Genomic DNA, 7178 nt, shown 5'->3' with positions numbered 1-7178 from the left:
CCGTAACAAGAATAACATTATATCTTATTTACCGTAACAAGAACAACCGTAAATCTTATTTACCGTAACAAGAACAATAGTAAATCTTATTTACCGTAACAAGAACAATAGTAAATCTTATTTACCATAGCAAGAACAAAAGTAAATCTTATTTACCGTAACAAGACCAACAGTAAATCTTATTTACCGTAACAAGAACAATAGTAAATCTTATTTACCATAGCAAGAACAAAAGTAAATCTTATTTACCGTAGCAAGAACAAAAGTAAATCTTATTTACCGTAATAAGAATAACAGTAAATCTTATTTACCGTAGCAAGAACAAAAGTAAATCTTATTTACCGTAACAAGAATAACAGTAAATCTTATTTACCGTAACAAGAACAATAGTAAATTTTATTTACCGTAACACGAATAATAGTAAATACAATTAACCATAACATTTTCTAGTTAATCTAAAAGAAAAATATAATATGAGGACTAGGTAATCTAACATTGTCTCATTACGTATTCGATCGCTCTCTGCCACTGAAACACCATCGTTTTGGATTATTTGTCCACTGAAACACCATCGTTTTGGATTATTTGTTCACAGAGAGAGACAATGGAGAGTGAGCCTCTTCTTCCGTACCTGAGCCCGAGAATACGGACGTCATCGTCGTTACCGTCACAGCTTGTTACTCTGCCCGAGAACGACGAGGTCGTTCTTCCGTTAACGCCGTCAGAGCTCAAACACCGTCTGATATTCGGTCCCTCTTCTTCGCCGAATGACTCATCGCCGATCGTCGAAGCCCTAGCCGCAACCCTAAACTCGCCGAAACCCTCGTCCTCGTCGCCATCTTCGTCCTCCTTCGACGCCCCGGCGATTTCCATGGACCCGAACCTGTCGTGGCTGACCGACCCGAACTACCCGATCTTCGCCAAGACGAATCTCCACCGCTCCAAGACCGCCCCGGCCATGGCCGTCATCAATGAGCTCGTTTCCGAACAAGCCACCGAGCCGAAGCCCCAATTCACATCGCAGTCGATCGTCAGGCAAGAGTTTCTTCTCTTGATGGTATACCTAGCTTTCGGGAGTCTTGATATACTGGCTCAATAGGCACGATTTCGTGACCAAAGAGACCCACCCTGTCGTCAACGCTCTGTACTTTTTTATCGTCACGATGTGCACGATCGGCTACGGAGACATAACTCCGAACAGCGCGACGACGAAGCTTTTCTCGATTCTCTTCGTCCTGGTTGGGTTCGGCTTCATCGATATACTCCGGGCGGCGAGATCGAGGGCGAGCTCGGGCGGCTCGGGGCGGAGATGGAGAGGCGGGGGTACAGGGCCGATACGACGGGGTGCGCCTACACGATGAGGACGAGGGGTCGAGGGCGGAGTCTCTGAGGTACCACAGCGAACGGCTGGCGATCGCGTTCGCGATCGTTTCGACGCCGCCGGGGACGCCGATCGTGGTGATGAAGAATCTGAGGGCTTTTTCTTGAAGAATCGTTGTCACTGTGAATGTTAATTTGGAGCTAAGGATATTTTGGGGAATTCTAATTAATTTGGGCTATTTCTCTAATAAAATAATAATCTGGCTACTATTTTAAACTCCCATTTATAAATCGGCTATATGCTAACAAATACCTGTTCTCTCAAATATCTTTATTGAAGCTCATACTTTCAATATTGTTGTCCCATTATATATAACTTTGTCAATGCTTCTATTATAAGCATATAAGTAATTGGTTAAAATATAGAGGGATGGATTTCATCTAAATCCCTTTTGTGATGTTAATTAATTGTATGTAATATATGCATTATAAGTAGCGTTTTTTATGAGCTTTTAGAGGGATCTACTTATAAGAAGACCACATGTTGTTCTCCTTCAATAAGGCAAATGTGTGTAATCAGTTTATTATATATAGTATATTAATAATGCGAGGGCTTAATACATGTTTTTTTTTTCAATATTAAAAATGAAAGCCAGATTAGTAATAGAAGAGTTCATACAGATCAGATCCGACATTTATTTTCATTACTACACGATAACTACAAAAAATTAATAAAAGCATATATTTAAAATGAAATAAAACTGATACACTATAGCAAGGAATCTGAATGTGAGTCCCACCAAAAAGTAATTTGCACGGCGGACGAGCCAAACTTAGAGAGAGAGAGAGAGAGAGAGAGAGAGAGAGAGAGAGAGAGCAATAACGAAACTGCACGGTGGTGAAGGTTGACAGTGGGAGCGAGATGGACTAGAGATATCGATAAGCTGGGCAAACAACCACGCTTGAAAATTTTCAGATTTTATTAAAAGAAGCAAAAGCTTCCAAAAAAAAAAAAAAATTAAAAGAAGCAATATTTCTTGTTGAGATATTGAAAATGCTAGTTTTAGAAGAAGAAAAAAGATCCATTATGAAGTGGAATGGTTCATTCCACTGCTTTTACTTAGTAATCAAACGAATGGAATAACCAATGTAATCATGATTACAACCTTTATAAATGAACCAAACCATATACAATTAATATGATGACTCATAAGAATCCATTCCATTTCATTCCACTCCTTTAAATTTTTTAAAAGTATTACTAGAAACATCTAGATATTTTGTGTTATGATTACTGCCAAAACCCATAATTTCGTTTTGGTCTCGAAACCCTGAGTTCGTAGTTTGACTAGGGTGAATCTGCTTTTATTTATTTAATTTTTTTTTATTTATTACAAAAAATTTAAATAAGTATTAGTCAAAGATTTGTTATTATAGCTCTGATTTTATTCACCCCTTTCACGTCTCACTTACTATAATGAAAAAAGGGGAATATTAACGCATCTGGAAATAACCGATTGATCTCTATCAATAAACCTGCTAAAGAACCAAACCATAAAGTACTTACTACAGGTGCCAAGGAAAGGTATGTTTTTAGATTTCGCATTTTAGATATTCACAACTTCTGCTTGATATAGCCTAGTGGGGGCTTTTTGATTATTTTTTAGTACTTTCTGGTGCATATATAGTGACTTAATTACAATATCGGAAGAGAGAATAATGTCAAACTGAATTGAACGTGTCCAGTGAGAGAATATATATTATATATATTCAGTGAGACTTCTGCTTGATATTTTTATAATCAACTTTGATATATTATATAGAGGAATATATACACTTGTGACTCTCTAGTCAAGTTTTGCGACCGGTTGTTAAATTTGTATGGATAGTATTCAAAATTGCCTAACTGGTTAGATTTGCCGTGAACAACAAGACAAGAGCGAAGACTTTGCAAGTAAACGCAAAGTAAGACGACTTTGAGCCTTCCTGATAAACGAGGGCAATTAAAAGGTCATATAAATACCACGAGTGTGTATCAATATTGTTTTATGAACCAAATAACATTCATTTTAAAACGTTGAGAAAAATGGCTTCCAAGAGCAAACTCTCATTTGCTTGGGAGATTCTCCTCATTGTTACGCTTCTACTAGCCTCTGCAAGGGCTTCAAGGAATCCAGGTTGACATGGCTGTTTTTTTTTAGTTTTTTTTTTTTTTTTTATGACAATCATGTTTCCATATAAATCTTTTAAATGATCTCAATTTTTTTTATCTTCTTTATCTTAATTAATTGCAGGCTTGGTGGTAAAACGTCGAATGACTGAAGATAATCCATGGTGTTGTAACCGCGTACCAAATGCTAATAGTCACTATTGAACGTAAACTCAGGCTTAAATAAAGTTCATATTACCCCGAGTCATTATGATGTAGAAGGAATGTTAAAAGTGATGTTTTGGACATCTTCTATAATGCATGAAAGCTGTAATAATGTCACTTTCTCTCGGACAAGAGTGCGTGTGAATTGTTGTGATGATTTCTGTTTATTAATTAAGTTGTTATATGTCGATGTAATGCAACAAATTTGTTTAAAATATCAGACAATGTAATTTTTTTTTATCGGATATAATTATCTTCTAATCGGTTATTCATTTATTTATTTACTTATGAGTATTAAGTATCTACCTTTGCAAAAATGTCTATACCGGGGGGCATAAATATTGAGTTTTTCTTTATTATTATTGGTTTTAATTAATACATATGAATTATACGCAAGTTTTTGTTTCCAAATAGCCCGATCTAAATGCTTACTCTAGGGCTCCGTCAATATTAACCAGGTTCATAAGCGCTAACATGAACACAAAAATGTGAAGGAAAATGACACGCCAATGATAGATGTTAGAAATATAGGCTTAACTCGCACTCAAAAGTCAGATCAAAGGTACATGGTTGCCAACCATTTATAAGAGCGCATTACATACATCGTCAGTCAATCAAAAATGATATGACAGATGTTGTTCGTTTGATATATATTAGGTTGTGTCAAAATCAATTTTTTTTTTTTTTTCATCAGCTACCTATCAATTTTTTGTGTAGCGCTTTGACATTTACCTTGTATTATTAATAGTTACGCACGTTTCTAGACTCAGCTACACATAATTTAGCTCACTTTTAAGGAGAGTACACTAATGCCCATTCACCCTCTTTAGTTGTTGTATGTCAACAAAATTTATATTTATTGACATATATATCATCAAATCTTGTATTTGTTGACGTGCATCTCAAATTCTCAATAACTACTCTTGTATGTCATCAAGAGATTTTGTACACACTTTACCTAATCTTCATGGTCTAGTTGCAAGTAGAACGATTCTGTTAAAGATAATGTTTCAGACAACAATATAATATGTAGTTACGGAATACTATTGTAAATCTAACTTCTTGACTGAATTTGAACGCCTCATAAAAGCACCGCAAAAGCTTACATTAACGTTCTATTAGATATTATTTTGTTTTCTCAGAAAAATATAATTCCGACACAAACTTTTAACATTGAAGGGGAGAGAGGAGAGAGAAAAAGAGAGCGAGATGAGGAAGGAGGAGCTGGAGACAAACGAGAGATAGAGAGAGGAGAGAAAATTGAATAAAAAAGAAAGGATATTATAGATATTTCACATAAGATAAAATAGTTTTGTGGTAATTATGCTTTTGGTAAAAAAAATCTTCAAATTATTAGTATCCATGTCCAAATTATTTTTTGAGCCTTTTTCATAATTTAAGTCTTCCTTTGGTAGGGGCTATAACAGTTCCCTTCTAAAATATATTTTGGAAAGGGTGATTTCGTTAAATTACCAATTTAAATAATTAGATTTGCAAAAAGTATAATAATCAGGTTTCACAAAAAAAAAAAATTGAGCCTAAAATTAATTTTTTTCTAAAGTAATAAATTACGTATAATAATCATCAAAAAATTAAATTTTGGTTTAAAAAATAATTTGACAACGTAATGTCGAAAATTTTACTGAAATTTGAAATTTTGCCTATTTTGCTGATCAATTAATTTCAAATGACCATTTTGTATAATTTTTTCATTTGAAAATGTCACATTCTAAAATGCTATTCTCGTAATTTTTCCTTCTCTAGAGGTCAACTCACAAGTAGTAACAATTTTGATACATTTGACCAAAATAAATCAAACTATATTTTTGGACATTTTTACTAGTATTTGTAGACATGAAGTATGCAGTTGTCATAAACTGTAGACTTATAAGTCTACAAATAACAAAAATTGCATGTATATAGATCTAAAGTTAATAATAAAAGTATCAAAAAACATAATTTAACTTATTTTAGTCCAAAGTATCAAAGTTGTTATTAGTTGATGTCATTTCTCATGTATTTATATGGTATAGAAAATATCAATGGTCATATAAAATATGAAAGATACATTCACGCGATGACTTACTGGGTGTCTCCAAAGAGACCACGCCCGAATACTTATGAACTATGAAGTAAACGGAGCACGTGGCCGACTTCGAGTCGACAAGTTGAAAATATGAAAGGAGCGAGTGAAGATTAGCACCGGAAAAAGCTGGTTTCTATAAATACCAAGCAAGTTATATATTATATATGTACCAAACTATATAACATAAATTAAGAAAAAGCAAAGGATAAATTAATGGCTTTCAAGAAGGGTTTGACATTTGCTTGGAAGATTATGTTCATGGTTGTGCTTCTTTTTTCCGCCGTAGCAATGGTGGCTTCAAAGAATGGGCTTAGCAATTGTTGGATAATTCTTCGAAATTGAAGACGTTGAGGCTTGAATCACGCATTTCTTATAGTATTTCGAGTACCCCAAAGTGTCTTAAGGTTTCTGTACAAGAATACCGCAGGATACGACAAGCCTAATTCGGACTGCACCAAGAAGCAAGAACGGTGTTTCTGGATAAGTGTTTCGGGAAGAGAGAAAGTTGGTTCGAAAACCTGTGCTGATTACTGAATCCAAAGTCGGATTATATAAGCAATCGTACCCGTTCGCGAAGAGGTTCGACGAACAGACGCACTGTTTCGTTCGAACGACGGTTATAGTCGCAAACGACACGAAGTGCTAAAGTGCGCCTACAAAGCGCCACTAACGCCTCTACGCCCGAGCCGGAGCCGGGCGAGGGCGGGTGTGAACGTGAAATGAAGCATAGGTTCGCCACCTCACCTCCACCTCACATCCACATGGCACACTCTCCCCTTATCCACTTGTTTACTCATGGTTATTAAATGCAACATATATAAGGTGCTCTTCACTTTATTATTTGTTCCATGTGGGACTCTTTCCCACACACAAGCTCACTCTCTCAATCAACAACACACTATTTTGTCTTTTAGTGAACAAATTAAATTGAGCTTTAAATAATTAAAACACCTATTTAATATTACTCAATTTCCAACAGCAATTTCAGTCCATCTTGCGCTTCTAAACCACCTGGTAAGTGCATGCTTGCAGATTTAATATCTCCGGTTTGTGCATAATAAATACAAAAAATTAGAAAAACTAACTCAGTTAGACTTTCGAAATTGATGTTTAGCCAACCTTCAGTAAATATTATGTAATAAATAGCCACAGACTTAACGTATTTACGTATTTTTAATTTATTTTTTGTTGTTGCAGTTAAGTTTTTTGAACGTGTAAATAATGATTTATGACTATTTATAATAAATCTTACTAAAAATTAGTTAAATAACAAACTAGATATGTAAATAAGGCTACATATATCTAATGGACCCTAATAGATATAATAATATACGTCCTATCCAACTAATACAAACTCAATTAACAAAATAACCACACTTTTCAATTGATTAAATAGAC

General features: G+C 34.9%; 1 long non-coding RNA gene and 1 pseudogene across 1 annotated transcript; both read left to right on the top strand.

The window, feature by feature from the left end:
- Window positions 1–568: 568 nt before the first annotated feature.
- Window positions 569–1361, top strand: LOC149379895 (two-pore potassium channel 3 pseudogene; annotated as a pseudogene).
- Window positions 1362–3358: 1997 nt separating this feature from the next.
- Window positions 3359–3931, top strand: LOC149379894 (uncharacterized). Its single transcript, XR_016294143.1, has 2 exons — window positions 3359–3497; window positions 3615–3931. It is a non-coding gene; the product is annotated as an uncharacterized LOC149379894 (long non-coding RNA).
- The last annotated feature ends 3247 nt before the right edge of the window (window positions 3932–7178 follow it).

The sequence above is a fragment of the Urtica dioica genome, chromosome 12 (assembly GCF_054948205.1).
Source record: "Urtica dioica subsp. dioica isolate 48M chromosome 12, U.dioica_male_clone48M_v1_H2, whole genome shotgun sequence".
Lineage (NCBI taxonomy): Eukaryota > Viridiplantae > Streptophyta > Magnoliopsida > Rosales > Urticaceae > Urtica > Urtica dioica.
This window is presented reverse-complemented; position numbering and strand designations above follow the sequence as displayed.